Here is a 21,917-nt window from a genome sequence, read left to right on the forward strand (position 1 = left end):
AGGTGAGATAATTAAGATTAAGTGCTGCGATCAGACTGTGTGTAGGGCTGTGTGCGCTGTATTAATCTCCTCCAAAATTCATACATAATTACTCGCTCTACGGACTAAGTCAGATTATTTGAAGAAGCAGGAAAAAAATAGTATTCAAATAATTATTTATCTCTGTAAGTTTATACGTAAAGCATAACTCTGCTCCAACACAGGACAGGAAAGAGCCATCGTCTTTTGCTAGGTCACTGAAAAATATATCTTAAAGGGGATAATATTTTTCCTCCTTTCTACAAGTGAACAAATACCACAAGGATCAAACATCACAGCAGTGTCTAAACAGCCCTGTTCAGAATGGCTTGTTTCAGGAGGCGGGGGGAGGCAGTCCTAAAGTCTGCACCCTCTCTAAGATGCAGCACACAATTAGAAGTTGATAATGGGAAAACATTTCTAAATTGCAAACAATACGTTTTATTCTTGTACTATTTTGCCTCACAATGACCTGTATGTACACACACTAATGTAAAAATGTCCTCTGTGGTTTTAAGAGTCGTTAAACTCTTCAGATGTCTGGTTTCAACCACTACCACTGAACAACTCTAACTCTGACTCAGACTTGAATAGAGCCCTTTATATTAAACAACACTGAATGACCTGCTTTACATCTCAGCTATAAAGCATGCAAATATATGTATATATGTAAATAAGCTTTTGTGACATCATATATTGTTATGATTTGGGTGGTGGAACATCCCCAGCATTGCAGATTACAGAGACATTGATGTGGTAGAGGTGTGTTAGTGTGTGTTGTGCTGATATGAGACAGTGAGTATATAATATATATAATCTATCCGCACACACATGCGCATATATCCATGCGCACACACACTTATTTTCCAACTGCTACAGCATCTTGAAGGCAGCCTGTCTGCTTTCTGCTTTCACTCTACTCAACCTTTGACAGCAATGAGCAAACTTCAAGCACTTCGCCACAAACACTGAGCTCTGCTACTGAGCGACCAATTATCTCTGTGCTGACCATCTGCCATGTCCACCTTCCCCTTTCTCTCTCCCTCATTCTCGCATCTGTACTGATCACACACATCATTCAGTTCACTGCAGGAGAATCAAAGCCACTGCTCCACCACTGCTCCACAGATAAAACAGCACAACAATCTCTCTTCAAACAGTGAAAGACACAGAGGAACAGAGACAGACAAATAGAGAGCGAGACTGGATAAAAAGACAATTAAAGAGAGGGTGCAAACAGAAAGAGAATGAAAGTGAATTCCTAAAATATGATTGAGAAATAAAAAGATCAAACTACATTAATAAAGTTTGATTCTTGAGAAAGAGCAGATAGTGTGTGTGTGTGTGTGAGGGGGGGGGTGATTGAGAGGGAGATAGTGGGAAGAAGAGAAGAAAAAACCAAAGCAAAAAAGTCAAAGAGAAAGTTACAGCAAAAGAAACAAAGAGAAAGAGAGAGAGAGATAGAGAGAGAGAGAGAGAGAGAGAGATAAAGAAAGAAAGAGAGAGATGGTGGATTATGTAAACTCATTACCCCACGTTCGAGCCTCTTGAGCCACTTGTCATCAGGAATGATTACTAATCAGTTGGAACTGTGCTTTATTCTCAGATCCAAATTACAGCCATAGCAGAGGACACAAACTAGCCCCGACCACGCAGCAGTCTGCCCAACAAGGTGAACGCAATGACGCAAATAGAGAGAAAAGAAAAGGGAAAAGATCCGTCTATCACAGCAGACCTGCTCCCAGACGCCTACAGACGGGGCAAAGAAAAAGAGCAGATGGCCTGAGTGACTAAGCAGAGAGGGCAGTTTCAAAAACACAACGTTCAAACTTTCAACACAAGTAGCAGGGGACCTACTCTCAATTAGACACATCTAGGACACGGCAAGTATGTCCTCCGTCTCCTTTTCTATGTGTTCTCTCTGTGTGTTTCTCTCTCAAGGTTACCCAAAACACACAGGGCATTTACAGCGCCCCTCGTTTCCTTTCTTTCCCCACATTCCCCTGAGTGTTTCCGGTTCCCAGATGAGTCCACGGAACCTCAGATCTCGCAGTAGGTCAGCTGCCCTCCATATTTCATCATTCCGGTCACAGAAAACTGCTTTTCCATCTCCTCCTAATATCAGAGGTCATTTTGGGTGAGGCAATGCATTCTCACAACAAAAACATCCACACTGGACTTGTTGAATATGCTGATACAATATAAACCTCTATGCTATCGAACTGAAGCCAAGACTCCCTCCAGAGCTTTATACCCAAGGGTGGTACCATGCCTCCAAAAGTGGTGGGGCAAAATTTATGCTACTGAAATCTTGAACCATGTCCCTATGACATGAGTAGTTAGAATTCATGTTGAAATTGAAACACAGGACACAGTTGGTTTGGCTGTGTTTATGCTGAGGACATGATGACCCCAGGTTCCTATCACCACCACTGTAAAGAGATCTGAGCCTCTACGGTGAACCATTTTACACCAAACCACTCTGAATGACCCCAGCTGTTTACTCAGTGACTGAATTCTGTAGAAATCATTGGAAATGAACAAATCAGTGGAAATTCCCTTAAAATTGTATCAGCCATTCGGAGTTCAACCTGTGAACAGCAGCAGTGAGAAATGTTGCAGATCAAACATTTAGCAAAAATACCGTATCCTACATAAATCGTGACCATTACACCATAGTGCTTTATATTCAGATGATTACATTAGTGGGAGCAGCCCGCCATTGTAAAATTCTGGATTTTTAGACCTCTGTTTTAGGCCCGTCCACAAGGATCAGGTATTTTGTGTAAATGCCCTCCAAGGTGAAGGGAGAACTCTGTTGTAAGTGGTGTCACTTTAATAGGCAAAACTGAGCTTTTAAAGAGTGTAGACACCACAGAGCATGTTTAACCCTGGCTGAAATTCAAATAGCTCCTCACTCCCTATATAGAGAATTATCTAAGTCATAAACCTACAATAGCGCTAGATTCAGAAGACTTTATTAGCTGTATTAGATACATGTAATTCACTTTTAAGATCTAGATTCAGTAATTTCATGAATTGCGTATTGCTCTACAAAGCCAGTATGGAGTGATTTGGGATTAAGCCTCTGTGTTTCTCTTATGCCTTATGGTGTTTTGATGTCTCTCTTTCAGAGGTACTTTGCCCTCTACTGGACATGACTGAGAATACAACTGTTTCCCCTTAGGGAAATTGCTTCTCTGCATTTGACCCATCAGTGGTAATGAACACACAAACACGCACTAATGAGCAATTCTTCACATACATTAGGGGCAGTGAACACACACACACACACACACACACACACACCCGGTGCAGGGGCCTGCCAACCACCTTGGGGCATGGGGAGCACTTCGGGGGTTAGGTTCCTTGCTCAAGGGCACTTCTGTCATGAATACATTTTTTTTTTTTCGGGAATTGAACTGGCGACCCTCCGTCCTCAAGGCCACGGTTGCCCCCTATTCATCTGGCTGCAGATATTTTCAAAAACTGAGGGAGGAATATCTTTGTTTTTAAATATATTCTGATCCATTTGGATGGGGCCTAACAAATATATTTAATTTGTAAATATAGGGGTGGTTTCCCAAACAGGGATTAAGCCCAATCCTGGAATATATCCTCCTTCCGATGGAAAATTATAATTCAAAATGCTGTGTAGACCAGGACTAGGCCTAATCCTTGTCTGGGAAACCAAAACCCCATAGACAGGCATTTAAGAATCAATCACCCTCACTAGTAAGTAACTGACCATCTCCCCCAGACCTGATACATCACTCAGGTGACATTACTCTTCTCTAGAATAGGAAAATGGAAAAGTATATATTAATAATCATTTTCCATACTCTGTATGACGCAACGGCAGGTTGTATAACATGAACGTCTTTGGTGATGATGGCTCAGAGAGAATGCTGTGACCCTCCAACCGCACTTCATCCGCAGCAGGTGGCCGTTCCGTTGCCCCTGACAACCAGCTGAGCCGAGCCAAGCCAAGCCTGATGTACGCACAAATTACAGGCTGTGCTTTCACCTGAGCTCATTTCCTGCCTCATTCACATTCAAACCTATTAGACCCAACTCAAACAGTAATTAAAATGCAACAGAGGCAAGAAATATCCATAGGCCTTGGGTCTAAATGAAGGTGTGTGCCTTTTAAGGACTTGAGCTACAGTAAGGGAAGATCTTTCACAAGAAATATGCTTATGTATACCATGGTAGCCTCAGTAAGCCAATTAGCTAGCTACATACAGCTGCAAGAAAAAGTATGTGAATCTTTGGAATCACTATTAATGATCATTAATAAAATATGGCCAGACTGTTATCTAAGTCACAATTGCATGCAACAACTTTTATCAGCTAAATTACATTCACTTCAATTAAACAAAGCACTTCTATGAAGCTTTAAAAGCTCAGTGTGTACTAACAGCACCCCCTTGTGGAGTAACTTCACACTGCTAAATATGAGTGAGTTAATGAGATATTATATCATACAGTGAAGACATTGGGCATGAAGCATCATTACACTTGGTATAAGTAACTAAATAAAACTTTTGCTCTTGTGAAAACAAAAATAAAAAAAGATTTAAACTTTCAGTAAAGTAATGCCAATAGTCTTCTAAAAAGTTCTGCTGCTGAAGCATCTTACAGTAGGTTAGGGCTACTGCAAGTTAATGTGAATTTAAAATCTTAACACTTACTCAGTCAAATTATGTCAGGAAGGGACTCTGAGCAAGCTGAATAATGGTAGTGTTGATGGGGAAGTGAGACTATGCACATCAATAGTTCATTTTAATTTGGCCCTCCTGCTGTAGCAAAGTAATGTCTTTCTTTGTGCAATCATCTTTAACCGAAAGGCCTTCTTCTGTTGCTTCTTTTAGTTCAATCTTTTTCCCCTAGGTATTTCATTTACATTAGTTCCACTTTGCACTTCCAGTAGAACTAGGACTTATGACTTAAAAAAAAATAAATAAAAACGCCAGCTTCCCTTTACATTCTGTGAAAATACCATGAAGACTGGGCCAATAGAAATGAACATTTAAAATATTTAAATTAATTTTAATATTTATTGAGGACTCCAACTCTCTGAGGGAAGAGAACCCTATAATTCATTGTGTAGTGCTGGCATACACTATCACATACTGTGATTATTAAATCAAGTAATAATGAATTTAAAATCTAGTCAACTGAATATGTTTGGGATGTCAGGGGTAAAAGACCATTAATATTTCCACCGAGACCTGGGGGAACATGTGGAAACACAAATTACAACTACAAGTTTTAGAATGTGGCATGGATTTTGCTGGAAAAACCTAATTCGATGTTTTAATAACACCTAATGTCAAATCAGTATAATCCAGCCTGGCTGGAGTCATCGTGGCCATTAATATTGAACAGACTCCAATATTTTGGGATTGCACCAAAATCTCATATTATTGGGAACAGGTTGGGTCTTAGATTAGCAGTGTTCTGCAATATGACATTCCTAAATTACCTGTTTGGTTTTGTACTTGGGAAGCACCAGAAAATATAGCAGGTGGAGATAGATATTTATTACAGGAGTTGCTTACATCCAGTAAGAAGGTTGTTACACGTAAATGGCTCCAACCGCATCTCACTCCTAAAGAGTGAAAAAAGATCAGAGAGAAATGACTAATATATAACACTATGCAAGTTCAGAGATTAATATAGTTGTGTGCTATTAGGTCATTAACTCAAAGCCAGTTACATTAGTACTGTTATGTTTATATTTTATTTTATCCATTATTTTACTTTGGCAACCTTGGAGAAATATAAAAGTAAATTGTTTTGTTTTATAGAGATTGTATGACAATAAACACACACAGACACATACTATCGCCAAAAGGATTTGTGTGATATCCCATTCTTAATCCATAGGGTTTAATATGATGTTGCCCTACCCTTTACAGCAATATCAGCCTCAGCTCTTCTGGGAAGGCTTTCCAAAAGTGTGTTTATGGGAATTTGTGAGCAATTTTCCCAAAGTGCATTAGTGAGGTCAGAGGCTAATGTTAGAAGAGGGCCTGGCTCACAGTCTCCACTCTCATTCATCCCAAAGGTGTTCTATCGGGTTGGGCCACTCAGACTCCGGTTTCCACGGTACAAAAAAAAAGCTGGTGGGTGGATTGGTGACTCAATAGTGTGTGTGTGTGTGTGTCACCCTGTGTAGGACTGTGCTCCTTCCTTGCGCAGTGTTTCCGGGTTGGATCCGGACCCACCGTGAGCGGTTACAGACAATGAATGAATATAGAAGTCCACCCAACAGCAAGAAAAACGCCCTGAAGTCTTATATTATGTGAGATAATATGAAGTGTTCTTAATCCTCAGTTATTCAATGGCTTTCTCACAGATGAATTCAGAAAGAATACTTTACAGTCTGAGACATTAGATCAGAGAGGGGCGGGGGTGGGGGGCATGCAGAAAAAGCTGTTCACATAATGATGACTCATGAGGAAAAAGACACAGGCGCGTAAATTAAAATGCAGGCAAGTGCACACAGCCTGGAGCATGAGATCACTTTCAATAATTCATCTGTACTCGCTTTGACAAAGACTAATGCCACAGAAACGGCAGTCTTTCTTAGTGACCCATAGAATAAGTGTATTTTGTCTGTCTTTTACTAAAACATAACATAAGTATATGGCATCACACTCAACATCTTACAAATGCTGTCCCCATACTCACTTCTGTTCCAGTTATTCTCTGTACTTCTGTCAGAAAGCACTCAAAGATAGAAGATGGTGCCATATAAATGCTACTGAAGTCAGCTTCTAATGTTGAATGATTAGTTCTGGATCACAAAATCCACTCATCAAAATCATCACTGTGCTCCATCACTTCAGACAACGCAGTTCCACTGCTAACGCAGAGCTGAGGATATTAATTTGTGCTGGATATCTGCATTGCAGTGTATTGAGTGACAATTCTCTCTGGCCAATCAGAGCTCTGCAAGGTTTGGAACCATAAGTAAAGTGAGCACCAAACTTTACCAAACTTTACCAAAATGGAAAAGCAAAAATAAAAATCAAGTAGAGTTGAGTAGGTACCATGCAGTGGAAAAGCACCATATGTTATTTGCCTCATCACAGGGCAACATCAGAGTCATAATGACAATTTATGCAAATGCCCTTTCAATGTGGTATTTTGTCCATATCATTCACCCCTGATACAGCATTTCATACTGGATGACCTAGAAAGACTAGCCCCCTTGGGCAGCACACTTCCCAGCATCCTCTGCTTCCAGTCTCTCTTTCAAAGGCTCTAAATCCAATAACCTGGGCTTAGTGTCTCATAGTGCAGGATCACCTGCAGGGAACAGCAGCACATATACAAACACAACATCCATCACAAACTACTTCCAGTCACAGTGCCTTTACCCACTCTGTCTGCATTCTACATAGCAAGCAGAAAGTAGTGCTCTACAAACACAAGATTATAAAAAAGATACTTGGAACAAAGTCTTGTATTGCCAAAGCTGTAACATCACAGAAAAGTAGAAGTTATCTTTATTTTATTTAAAGGTTTTTTTTTGTTGGTCCACTTTATAGAAGAAACAAAAGCAAAAACGACATAAATATAAATGCATACATTGATGAACATTTTCATATATATATATATATATATATATATAATATAATACCACTGTCTGCCTGTGGACGTGCCTGGCTCTATCTCAGTGGTTGGCATGTGTCTTGTCTGTCTACCCCCAGGTCAGACCATCTTCTACGACCTGTGTCTGTGTTTAAGCCTCTGCGATTTGAAGTGCAAATAAATCTAGCAGATCCCATTGTGGAGATCCTAATTGCTAATTGTGGCTAATTGCTAGCACTACTTTGGAAACCACATAAAATTTGGAACAGAGTACAATTTTGGTACACACATGGTACGCAGGACAAGGCAACTACCAACAGTCAGGGTCTTACAGATTGTGCGTGTGCGTGCGTGTGAGAGAGAGAGAGAGAGAGAGAGAGAGAGTGAAGATCAGCACAGAGGATGCCCTTGTGCTCCCCAAGAAAGGCTTTGATATAAACTGAGAGAGGAACCTGCCAGCTCAGCGTGATCACGTATACTACAGCCAAACAACTCCGCTACAACACGGCAGGGGTGTAAACATATATCCTCACAACAGTTTCATTCAATTATGATTTCTCCAAAGCCGAAAACATCCAGTCAATCTAATAGTTTGGCCTGATTCAACTATAGTATTTTTTCAGAGCCTCTGACAGGATGTTGCAGTGTTCTTTTAAGATGTGGTGAGCCCCGGCTGATATTAGGTGGCACCAGATATTATTTAGTGTACTATATATTCCCAAGATTTTTCCAAATGTTATGTAATCAGTTTAGACTTCACATATGAATTTACATTTCTTTATAAAGTATTTTATCGTTTTTTTATGTTTTTTGTTTTCCTTGTGTTATATCTCATTTATATACTGTTACTTTTATTCATATCACAGTTTTGTTTATCCAGTACAGCATATTATATATAAATGGTTGGAGTGTAAACATTGGCCCTGTGACCAGAAGATCCCAGGGCTGAGTCCAGGTGATGCCTCAGCCATCCAAAGCTGGGTTTCCTAAAGAGTACAATAGGCCTCGCTACCTGGGTGGATGGGGCAGCCTACTCTCCCCAACACTGCTATGTAGCACTTTAAAATATGTATTAAATATCATAGCTCTCACTCTTACCCTTCATCCATCTCCATCCCCCTCCCTCTCCCTCTGTTTGGTCTCTTGTTTTGAGCTGGAAGTTGCACTGTAGCGTTCATATTCCATTAAAGCTTCGGTGTCCGAGGCTAAAGCGCTCCCTGAAAATTCTACTCAGCAAAGAGATTCTAGTTCAAAAATCATCAAAACCACACTGAAATATTAGAATAAAATAGAAAAGAACGGTTTCGTTAAGCCAGTTTGTTATACATATCACACTACCTTTATTTCCCTTCCAAAAATACACTGAAGTTGTAGCATTTTAAATTTATTTTTGAGATTGTATTTTTAATACAGTACATCAGTAGACACTACTAATATAAATAGAATTCTTTTTGTTGATCTTACATTGATTCTTTATTTTACACATAAATGCTTAGACTCAAAAAGGGTGAATTGTGATCTAACATCAGGTCTAATTATAAAATACATAACCAGAGTCTAATTACAGTTCTACGCCTGGAGCTCACGCTCCATGATAATACCCTGATGTGGTAATTCACACCAAAGGATCTAAACAAGACACTTTAAATCCTACACGGGCAATAACCCACAAAGCTACTTCCAGCAAAGTGTGCGCATACCTAGTGTCCAATTCAAAAGGCTCTTAAGAGCTGGACAGTGTTCTAGTGCACAGTGCTGCCCCTCCCTACAGACCCATGGCTCCTCCAAGAGTCTCTTAATTGGGTAGTGAGGGGGAGAGATGGAGCTTTGATGAGATAGACACTGACAAGTTTAGAACATGGCGAGTGGAAAGTGCTGGAGAAATTGGTCAGAGTGGATTCAAACAAATGCAAATGGGAGTTGCAGACAATGAGGGAATTAAGGAAATAAGTGCGGATCAAATTGAATACAGTTGAGCAAACAGTGCTGTTACGTGTCTGTGGACTTTACCCACATTTCTTTGTCACGTAGTCACTGGCATCACACACTGCTGCCAAGCTTGGAGGGTGAGAACACAGGAGGCCACTGCTGCTTCTTTTCAAATCACTGCTAACACCACGTCACTGGAGCTTAACCTGCCCTGAGGAGAACATGAACTGCCCAACTCTGTTATATCAGTTAACAGATGCCTGCCTTGGTTAGCATCACACTGAGTGGCTGGGGAGAGGGAGGGCCAACCACCCACCCAGAGAGAGCAAGGACAGTCATGCCCTCTTGGACCCACGGATGGTGAGGAATAACTGGGGACGCAACTTGTGTTTAGTTTGAGTTTGAAAATGCTATTTTTTGACTCTTGGCTATAAATATTCATGTTTTTCTCCAGGTACACAGAAATCTTTGATGAAACTGATTGAAAATCCAAGAAAATACATGATTCTTATGGTAATACATGAGAAAATGTAGTTTACTGCAAATGTCAGCCAACTGAAACTTTTCCCCATCTCTCCTGGAAGTTCCAGGAGTCTACCGTGTTTTAACTGGGGTTGAGTATCATCAAGATCCTGGCGATACGACACACATAAAAATACAGGGGTACGATTCAATACATTGCGATACATTGCAATAATGTAAGCAAGGCGAAATATAAGGCGATTATAAATAAACCACTTTAAGAATAAAATCTATGTGGATCTAAACTCCCAGCGGCACCTTTAATAAAATTACACTGTTCTGAACATTGTTTTCTCAGCGACAATAAAAAGCTATTCTATTCTATTCTAAAAGAGTACACTTTACTTTCTCAATCTCAAGTAGTTAATAATAAAAAATGCATAAATCCTATAACAGCCAACAAAACTCTACTTAATACTACTAAGAATTAACTTAAAATGTAATCAAACATTTTTATCTCAAAAATGAAAGCTATTACAAGATTCCTAAAAAAATCTACAAACCAAATAAACAAAAACCCCAAATACAAGTGTGTAGCTTGTATTGCTTTCCTTGTTGTGAACTAATTAAAAAAAATTAGCCCACACTTCAGCTCTGTACACTGTGGGAGCCATTCTAGGTCTTTCAGTTTCAGTCATACTTGGGCAATGCCATCGGAAAGGTGTTCTATTTCTAACGTTAGCAGTGCGTCCTAAAGTTTACAATGGGGTAGTCACAGATGCGCCACCCACAAGTTGATGGAGAGTCTGATACTTTCAGTGCGTTAAGCTTGCCTCATTGTCACTGATTGGCTGTCTGCCTCCTTCTACACGTCATGCCAAAAAAGAAGACTTAGGAGTGGTCCTTTTGTGCTTCAGTCAATAATCATGTGTCTAATAATGAGGTGGAAGAATCTAATCCATGGGTGTCAGACCACATCCACGGTCAAACACCTCCTTCCACCTGACTTTCCGGAGTGTGGGGCTTCTGCTTGGTTGGAAGGAAAACATTCACCCACTCTGGGCCTTTGTGACAAGGAAAATCCTGATTGGTCTTTCATGTGCTTATTAACCCCAACAACTATAACCTGTGTGGGCAGGGCCATCAGGGTCATGTGTTAAAACCCAAGAGTGGTTTTAACTTATTGCCTCTAAACATGGTGTTTTGCTTTATAATGTTATTCTTGAGTAAAGTATATAGGTGGTGTAGGTCTGTACTAAACAGATACATAGTAAAATTGTGCAGCCTGCTACAGATAATCCGACTGAACACCAAACACCACGCTACCCACACCATCCAAAATCAGATCAGCCATTCATCCCACACTGCACATATTCCTTTTTCTTTTGTGTGAACTATTATATCATACTGAAACCTACTGTTATATAACAACAAACTGTAGAAAACTGGAATGCTGGACATGTTTACATGTGAAACAGAGAATGACAGAGTGTCTGTGTAGTAATACAATGAGAAAGGAGAATATCTGAGGAGACTCACCTCAAACCAAAGGCATCTGGCTCTACCTCCACTGTCTGTAACAGACGAACACCTGCAATGAGAAAACACCACAGGCTACAGGCGCTGAACAGTGGAGCAAGCTGTTTAAAGCTTGACGGAGGACATGCAGCTGGGCCGTATTTAAAAAAAAAAAAAAAAGTCACTGCATATAGACATCCTGATTCCTGCTTTTTACTTCCCTCTGAAGTGTGAGTATTATTACGGTCAGAAACATGATCAGGAACATGCACTCACTCAGTCACAATTACTATTAGCTTCTACCTGCTCGCTTCTCACTGCAGTGCATTCAGGTTGGGGTGGACAGTGGCGCAGGATTATTTAAAGAAACAGGCGCTGAAACTGCTCAATCCAAACAGTGCTGTTAGGACTTGTTGAGAATGGGTCTATTGTGCTTAAACCTTGAGTTATTTTGAACATATAACAGAAAATTGAGATTTGGCAATAGCTGCTCAACCGCTAAAGAAACAATGAAAGGCTAGCAACTATAGACAGATGTCACTGAAGACAGGGCATGGCACTTCGAGTTATAAAATCGTAAGTAGCAGCCTCAACAACCTTCCATATTTGCAAAAAGTTTCCATAATCGGGTCTCAACACCAGAGCAACATTGTAAACAGTAGTTTACAGAAGCATCAGTGGCTTTAGTTTGTCACAAAGAGATGAATATCTCCTCTTAAATCCAGGCCTATCTCTGTCAGCTGACATGCTGCTAAATCAGAGACAGTGACATCAAAGATTTGACACAAGAGTCAGTCTGAAAAAAAGGATCTGGCAGACATCCCACAGCAAGAGTCTGTCTTCATACAGGCTCCTCCCAGTCTCAGTGGGAGTCGGAGTTCTCCTCTGAGATCACAGAAAGATCCTTTATGTCTCTCTTTTCGGTGTGGTGGCTAAAGCATGTCTCAGGAATCATTCAGTAGCATCTCTAAGAGTGTTCGCTTGACCCAAGGACAAGTCCAAGTCTTTGTTTATGGCTCTTTATTGTTGTGTATTATTTATTTGTAATAATGACATATTTATTTATAAGCTTAGTTACATGTCAAATTGCTTTTCAACGAGTAAGACATATTTATACATACTCACATGTTTTTAGCATCTCTGGGATTATTATGGTTATTATGTAACCTATAACTGTAATTCAAATTTCCAACTTCCTCCTACTCTATGGTGACTGTTGTGTAATTTTTATTTAAAAAATAAAACTAAAAATTTAAGTAGTTTGAAAAGGGTAAGGGAGAATTATTTATTCATCGCTGCAATCATTATGAATTCCATCAAGATAAAAGCACCCAAATGCATGTGCATCAATTTGTTCCTTTCTCGGGGATAATACTGTATTTAAAAGTATGAGAGGTTTGGTTTAGATGATTTAAAGATGCTGATTTTGAAGTTTGTGATTGTGGACATGGCTGCACTGTCCTACTTTTATAACAAGAGCTTAAGCCAAATTTTGTTGCTCCCTGGAAAATCTACTTCTACCAACGATATTCACTGCCATATTTAACTGTAATTACCCCAGTTAAACATTATCAAATCAGCATTAAATATACTCTATTCTACATAAAATACTAAGAGTACTATTAACTGAGAGTTTAGAATCTGTGTTTTGTTTGATTCCATGAGCTTTTTATCAAAATGACACAGTCTACCCCTTTTCCACAAGTGAACACAGTTCTGTGGTCTTCATGAAACATCTGTGACATACTTTGGTCAAAATCCCACAAGGATCAAACACCACAACTGCGTTCTCTCCCACTGTCTAAACAGCCCTATTCAGAATGAGCCAGAGCTCAGCTTTGAGCGAGAGCCCAGGAGTGAGGAGTGAGGGGCAGATGCTCAGTTCTCTTTCTTCTCCATATTTAATCATTACTCATTTGTCATTTTTTTTGCTCTGTTTAACCTTGTCTTTGACCTGGCTCTGACATAAACAGCACTGTAATTTGACAGGACATAGTTTAGAAGGATGTACAATTCTGGAGAGTGTGCACTCTACGCAAGAAGAAGAACAAAGTGAGAGCAGCTAATTTTACCCCTTGTTTTGTGACTAAAAAGCTTGTGTAATAGCTTGTGTCGTGATATGTCCTAATTCACTGAAAAAACAGGTGATTTTTTCCCCCCCAATATATTTCCCCTCTATCTCCAAGTTTTTCCCTGCTGTCCTAAACTAAACTCAGAAACTGACTAAATGTGATGTAGGCATTTTGTTTTGAAGTAAAGACGGCTGAAATCAAGGCCCATCCAACCGGGCTCGGTTCCAGGCTCCTGAACAGATGCCAAACTTTGGATTTCTTAATTTGTTGAATGTCATAGCACAAAGTGCTCTGGCTACTGCCTGCAGTCTTCAGACTTAAGCCTGGAAATGTCATCATTCAGTCTCTATTCAAAACAGTTTGGAAGAAGAAGAGACAGAAACGTAAAGAAGTGTCAGGCGGATTACTGCAAAGCCTCTCGCACAACGGCAATCCCCCAACCATTTTCTCTGAAGACCGTGGCAGGCCAGTCTGCTGGGGGTTTCGTTTTTTTCTTCTCGCTTAGTTCTTCTCAGGGAAGCAGATGGAAGCTGACAGTGAAGAAGTTCATTTGTGAATAGTAAATTGATGAAAGAGAGGAGGATGAAAGTGGCAGCTGCAGGTATTCCTCTCTCGTCCCTCAGCTGTTTAAAGGAGATGTAATGGAACTCTGTGTTGTGGCTTGTCCTGGAGATAAGCCAGCGCTGTGGACATGCTACATTTGGCCGTTTCTGTCTGTCACTTTCTATTCCAGCCAGAGAGAGGAAGTGACACAGCTGCTGGACAGGAGGGAACCACGGAGGGATGAAATTGAAAAGATATTTCCCACTTCCATGGAAAGAAGGCAGTGTAAAAAACAGGTCCCAATCCTATCTGAAAGAGTGGAATCACTGGAGCCAGTCTTAAAGATATTAATCTTTACATAGAGATACAGTACCTGGGCTTCACCCTTTCAAACTGGAGAAGACGCAGAATCACGGAACAGCTCGACACATGCTTGGAGGAGAAAATTAATTACAGCTAACAGATGACCTTATTCAGAAGGATCAAGACCAGTGTCCGATCTACTGTGATCCTGACAGTAAATGGCACATATCCAACCACAGGGCTAGTCAATGCTATTTGGAAGATCTAGAGTTAAATAACAGCAGCTGTGATAAATGACTAAAGCACATCATTAAAAAAAAAAAAAGGGGGGGGGGGGGTTGATCCTGGAGAAATGCCGTTTTGTCTCATTGTATACCCTGTATATAGTTTAAATTAGTGCTGGGCGACATGAGCACAAATCAATATTACGATTAATTGTACATTTTACCACAATTACGATTAATTAACGATTATTATGTTTTGTATTTTTGACCCTCATACTTCAGTGACGAGGCTTTTACTGTAAATATCCAGGATTAAAGCTGGGATATTTTTTCTAATGTTGCTGGGAGCTTGTTCCTCTCTTGTTTCTCAAGTCGCTTGGTTGGCCTCTGTGTTTAGGTTGCTTCCACATGGCAGATTGGGGCAGAATCACGTGACTACAGCTTGGTAGCGTGGTTTTAAAGGGACAGTAAATAAAAATAATCAATATTCTAGAAAAAGACAAGATTATGTCGATTAGAACTTCTGAATGTCGATTTCAATTAATTGCCCAGCCCTAGTTGAATGACAATAAAGCCTCATGAATCTTGAATATAAGAACAATTTGAAATAGAGATGACTATAATTAATGAATAAAATATAATGAGTACAGATTATTTCTGACAATCACTTCAAACATTGCTTTTCCACTGCACGGGTCGGCTCCACACGACTCGGCTCGGCTGGGCTTGGCACTTTTCCACTGCCACAGCTCCCCTGTGAAATGGAGTCAGAGATGTTGAAATACCCCCATCTCTAACAGGAATCGCTGACTTTGAAAACCACAATGGCGGCAGTAAAGTTAGGGCCTGTTTACTCATCGTGTATTCGCCTGTTGTTTTTGTTTTTTGGCCTGAACATGGCTCCGCATCCCCGTTCTAACAGATCAGTTTTACTTGCCGCATGTTCAGCTTTCAATGGTAATTTTCATCGCCCATCGGCCCAAGGAGCATATTAACCTCTTCAAAACAACTCAAAGTGAAGTTACGAGCTGCCATTGTGAGTCAGATCAAAATAAATGAGAAAGCTGCTGCAACTTCAGAGATTTTACAAGCGGCAAGTTGTGCTGGATTTGAATGAGCTCTGCATTTCGTGGTGATTGACATGGCTCTGACCAATCAGCGCTCTGCAGGGTTTACATGTCACCATTTAGTAGCTACTTTGCACGGTTAGATCCTGGAGCGAGCTGGGACTGAAAACTTACACAGAGTTGGCCTGTGGAAAAGCAAAAGAGCCGAGCCGAGCCGTGTAGGAAAAGCGCCAAAAGTGCAATACAAATATGATCTTAAACTTTTATAAACTTTTACAGAGAAACAAAATTACTGTAAATTAAATTCATTACTTTTATAAAGGTTATCAGCATCGAACCGATGCTTTGATTTTTCTGATATTTCAAACCAATAATTGCTGACATGACACATTTATTTTATGCCACTGGGTGACAAAAATAAACTGATGAACAGGTGGAAAAAAGATTCTCCCCCTCTGACTGTGTGGAGAAACACAATGGCAGTGCTGACGCTCTTATTTGTGTACATTATATATACTATGATTATATCAGTACACGTGAACATATCAGACCTATGTGATGTATAGGGTCCTTTTATATTTGTCAGTAATAGGGAGATTAACCAGAGGAGGATAGGTCCCCTGTGAGAGCCTTGGTTCCTCCCAAGGTTTCTTCCTCAGCTCTGAGGGAGTTTTCCTTGCTGCTGTCGCCCCTGGCCTCATTCACCTGGGGGATTTTCTTTTTCTTCTTTCATGTTAAAACTTTGTCTTTACTGGAATTCTGTGAAGCTGCTTTGTGACATCATCAGTTGTAAAAAGCTCTATACGAATAAATTTGATTTGATGATGATTTGATCTTTACTGTACTGTAGAATAGTTAAAAAACAACTAAAAATAAGTATTAATATGTCACTTTTTGGTTAGTTTTGGAAATGAAACGGGGCGTATTAAATCAACACAAAAATAAATACATTAATTAATACAGACGGTGCTACAATTATGTTCCCTATCCAAAAGTACTGAACATGTACCACCAGAGAGACAGAGAAAGATACCACAGTGACAGTATTTCTGAGAGTGTCCTTTTGTGTTTTGAATCAACAGGCTTTGGATTCTTTCAGACAGAGAGACATTACTGTCCAGACGCTACAGAGAGAGACGGGAAACGCTGTATTCTTTAGGGGAATCTTTAAAATGAAAGCTTCACACAATACACTGAACTCTGCAGAGAGGCTAGCTGGAAAACAGTGAGCAAAGAACAAAGCCATAGAAACTTAGAATAAAGAAAATGGAAATCAGAAAAAAAAAATATGAATGGTTCAGTGCAGTTGTCTAACAAGCAAAAACACACTGAAGCAATTAAATAATTAAGGATCCATTAAACCATCCATATCTATTAAAAGATGCACTGCTGTTTTATATCGAACACACACAGTCCAACTGTGCACACACGGCTTATATAACCTCCAACTAAGTGCACTGTCAATACGATGTGATGCTCTGGAGCAGGTTCAGGTGGTCATGTGCACAGCAGCTTAAACGTTATGTTACATTTAAAAAAGGTTAAATCTCCAAAATTATAGAATAAACATTATCACTTGTTTCTTCAAATACAGTTTGCATTTATTTAACATTAACCTTGTAATTTCAACTCTGCAAACCAAGACCGAGTCGACTCCAAAAGTTGCAACTCTATAAAACATTAGTTCACGGATAGGAGCAACTTCATATGATGCTCGAAGAATCGATTCTTTGAGAGTCGACTCCTCTTCACCGCTGTTGTTGCTTCGGCAAACAGACGATGTTTATAATGTCTGGCGATTTTGTGTTTTCGAATCTGAAATAACGAGTAATTTATCAGTTTTTCACATTTTCGTTTAGTCTTTATTCGTTAACGGGAAGTTCAAAGTTATCCGTTTATCCATATTTATCGTCTTAAAATTATTAGTGGTGTTTAGCTTGCGTCTAGTTTTCGTAGAGAAATATAGGTCGTCAACGAATATTTTTCATCACCGTAATTAACACTAAACTCAGTAATATCTGTGGCTGAATACAGTCAAATCCTCACAGGCAGCCATCTTCCAACATCTAGTCTAAAGCCTTCCTACAAGAGCAGAGGCAGTTACTGCAGACATTGTTATAATACAATGTCTCTCTCTCTCTCTCTCTCTCTCTCTCTCTCTCTCTCTCTCTCTCTCTCTCTCTCTCCCTCCCTCCCTCTCAGCATCTGCAATGAGGCAAGGCAAGCATAATAAGGTTATTTAGTGTGGACAGTAAGCAGTAAGACAGAATTCAGTAATAACACACACACACACACACACACACTGCAGTGGCTGGAGGCTCAGACAGTGTCGATGTCTGAAGCAGAGGAAACCCATGGAGAGTGGATTAGCACAGTTAATGACTACACCAGCGACAGAGTGTACATCAGGACACACACACACACTGTAACATTAAAGCATCATGAAGCACTGATCGCAAACTGCTGATGACATCAATTTTGGAAAAGGGGTTTGTTTGTGATTTAAGGTTTTACACACCTGCTCATCCCACATTAATTTTTAAAGGAACAAAAGGTAAGATGTGATATTTTTACACCTGGGATCCCCCTTCAGTTGCAGAGTGTATTTCATTGTTACATCACTGTTCTAAAATAAAAGGGGTGGTGGTTGTTCCATACCCTCCTCCAAAAGTTACATTGTGCAGTTTCTGCAGTGCTGAGTCTGCAGTAGCAACTACAGAGGCCCTACTCTCCCAGTTACATGTCGGAGAAGCATCTCAATGATTTTGAAGCTGTAATTTTAAGTTAAAAATATCACCTATTGTTGCTTTAAGGCTATGTTAATGGTGTGTGGTGTATAGATTAAAGTGCTTTTACCATCTTTTCCAACGAGACCCAGTGCTAGCACCCACTTTAACTAATGGTTAGCAGATTTACAGCAATTATGCTTTAATATGTGACAGAGGGGCATGAAATTATAGACCCATGAATGGCACAAATTGGACCAAAGGTCGTATTGGATTACTCTGTGAGGGCCAAGGGCATGGCTTCCTCGCTCTTGGTTCTGTTAGCATTAGGGGTTCAGAAAGAGGCTAATCAATCCAATCAGCACAGCTCCCTTCGCTAGCGGATGCAGTTAGAGTTAAAATTCTGCTCCATTTAAAATGATTACAGCGCTCTCTGCTAAACCCAGAGAAACCCTAGAGATAGCGCAGAGGATAATGAGGACGAAATGATCCATGCTAGAATTAAAAAAAAAAAAAAACCCTTACTTCCTCCTTATTTTAGCAACAGAAGCGCACATTTTCGGCTAGGTTCTAATAGCATGTGGGGAGGCATTATGAAGCCAGTCTTCCTCCCTCCTCTCTCTCTCTCTCTCTCTCTCTCTCTCTCTCTCTCTCCAGCAGTTAATCCTCAGGTCTCTTTAATTGATTCACTGAGATTATCTCTCCTTATCGGAAACAGGGCCAGCAGCCTGGGCAGCTAGATCCCAATCAATACTAGCCATTACAAGCGGTCAGAACCAAAACACAAATGCAGGAATAACATACCAGCAGAGCATACAAAATACATTTGAAAGCCAGTCCAGGACAGACCATGACTGAAATAGGCAAATGGGGGCGATCAAGGCCAAATCCCTGGCTAACCTTCCTGCAGCTCTCCCACCACGGGTCAGTGACCGAGGAATTAGTGGAGAGTCTCTCTCGCTCTCTCCCTCTCTCTCTCTACATGCATATTTTACTGAAATGTTTCAGTGCACCGAGAAATCCAACAAATCTCAAGTCCCAAAAAAGCTGTGCTATAGATGGTTCTATATAGCACTTTTAAATAAGGATTGTATATGGCACCAAAAAGCGTTCTCCTATTGTTACAATGTCAAGCTTGTTACAATAGAAGGCCTCTTTTATTAAAAGGTGCCATACCTCTCTCTCCTCTCTATTTTCCTCAACCTCTTCCATGCTCTGCCTTCCCCTTTTTCTATCTCTCCCTTTCTCCTGTTCTACTGCTTTTACTTTTTCCCCTCTCTCCATCTTATTCCTCATCATTTGCCTATTCCTAACTCTCCCACATGTCCTCCTGCTTCTTTACTGTCTGCTTTGCAGGGATTTGACATCATATATTTATAGGTTGGGCTATCCCTGAGTGACAGGGAGAGACACACACACACACACACACAACAGTGAGCTCTTGGGGGACACCCCTTTCCCTAACATTCTATTATAAACACACACAGCTTTAAATAGCCTGGGGTAATAATGATTCATAAATGAAGAATGGTGGAAAATCAGGGTGGTCCTGGGAAGGTCTGGACCTTGTTCAACAGCACTGAGCTAAAAATCCAGGAGTCCAGTCACTGCTGCGGTCAGTATCATTAAACCCCTCCTCTGCTTTCACATCCTCATCTTCAAAGCAGCTGCCTTAGATCCTGCAGTCCTTTTGATTACTGCAGTCTTTTACCCGAGTGCTCAGCACCAGTGCAGTGATGCAGGTATAAGCCGTTTATTCACTTCTCAGGAGACAGATTTACTATTTACTGCATGCCCACCGAAATCACAGAGCGATACATCTGATACATTTTGGGCCTGAATATTTGAGTCCATTATAAATGTTAAAACATCAACAGCTAGTGATAAGCCACCAATGGCAGAAGGCGCTGCAGCTGTGTTTATTCCAAAAATATAATTGAAGATATTGCTCAGCAGTTGTCTTGTGTAGTAAATAATACACATATTACAGTCGAAACATGATCTAAAAACAATCCCCTCAAAATTGTACTTCCCTATTCTAGGGAATTGCTGTCCTCTCTGGTTTGTTTTTGTTTAGATGCTCCATGCCTTTTTAGGGTGGAACTGTGTGTTTGAGGAAAAAAAACATTCTTGTGTGTATGTGGCTGAAGGTTAACTTGTTTCACTGTTTGAATTACCACAGAAGCTCATTTGTAACTGGTGTTGTTTAATTTTGTAGCACTTTCCGTCCGTGTTTACCTTACTGCAAATAATTATTGGAAGCGCATAGGTCACCAGGACTGGGCTTTGAGGAGATCCGTCCACTGTCCTGGGAACACCAATAGCTTCTTAAGTAACTGCCTATTCACTTCTGTCCTCTCGGGCTCCCAGGCAGAGATGGCCTCAGTGGGGACGGATATCCTGATCTCTCCATGTTGGGGATGATATCCGACTATCCAAAATATTGGCCTCAGGTACAGGCCTTTACTGTGGTCTCACTAGCGCAATGGTTACTGCAAATATCACACAAGTAAAACATGTACGGTGACAAACCTCTGACATGAAAGAACTGGTCAAAAAAGGTTCTGTAGAATACTCACAGTCAGCAACATTTTTAGCTTCACAATATTCTCAGATCCCAAATGGCCCAAAGCCTCTTTCCTACCATCCCATTAATCCAGTCCAATTTCCACCCAAACACTTTCTCCATGTATATACAGTGGCTGTAATTGGTTAATCCATCTCTGGCCAGTCTGCTTGGACATTTTTAAAGTCCCTCTGGTCTACACCCAAGCCTGGGCAGTACAGGTGCCGAATGGAAAGGAGATTTTAATGAGCTCAGCTGCCCTCTGCTCAGAGACAGGCCCAGGATCACAGAGGATTTAGGCGTCTGTCTAACTGCCTGACGGTGTGAACGAGGACCTGAGGGATCAAACCTGCCTTTGGATGAGGGAAAGTTCTTTTCAATTACGGGAAGGAACTGGTGAAATCCACTGATGGGAACTACAAAAGACGGCATCTTCTAACGAGGACCGGCCATCAAGCCTGAATCTGAATCTTCTCAAACTCTCAAGTCATTAGTTGCAATTTGCATAATGGCAAAGGATGATAGAAACATTCATTACTGTGCTTTGTTTGTCTCGTATATGAGGCATTAGGGCTGCATGATGATGACATGATGCTTCAAGCTGATTACATATTTATTGTAGCCTGGAAGAGCAGAATTCCCATTTTCCATAAGTTCTGCTCACAGTTGTGGTGTCTTAATGAAATGTCTAAGACATGATTTTGTTAAAATACCACAAGGATCAAACATCACATCAGCGTTCACCCCCTGTCTAAACAGCCCTGTTTAGAACAACAGATTTTAGCACCTGTTTATTTAAATGAGAATGAGCCACAGTTCAGTTCAGTGTGAGAGCCCAGGAGTGAAAAGCGAGGAGCAGAAACTCTGGATTTTAGTCGTTTTTG

The 21,917-nt window shown here is 40.5% G+C and overlaps 1 protein-coding gene across 2 annotated transcripts in view; it reads right to left on the reverse strand.

The window, feature by feature from the left end:
- camkk1a (calcium/calmodulin-dependent protein kinase kinase 1, alpha a) overlaps positions 1-21,917 on the reverse strand; it is a 105,183-nt gene that overhangs the window by 52,435 nt on the left and 30,831 nt on the right. For both annotated transcript variants that reach the window (XM_066661676.1, XM_066661675.1), the window contains exon 3: positions 11,554-11,605. The gene's annotated coding sequence lies outside the window, so the exon portion shown is untranslated. The remainder of the gene's footprint in view (positions 1-11,553; positions 11,606-21,917) is intronic.

This window comes from Hoplias malabaricus, chromosome 2 (genome assembly GCF_029633855.1).
Source record: "Hoplias malabaricus isolate fHopMal1 chromosome 2, fHopMal1.hap1, whole genome shotgun sequence".
Taxonomy (NCBI): Eukaryota; Metazoa; Chordata; class Actinopteri; order Characiformes; family Erythrinidae; genus Hoplias; species Hoplias malabaricus.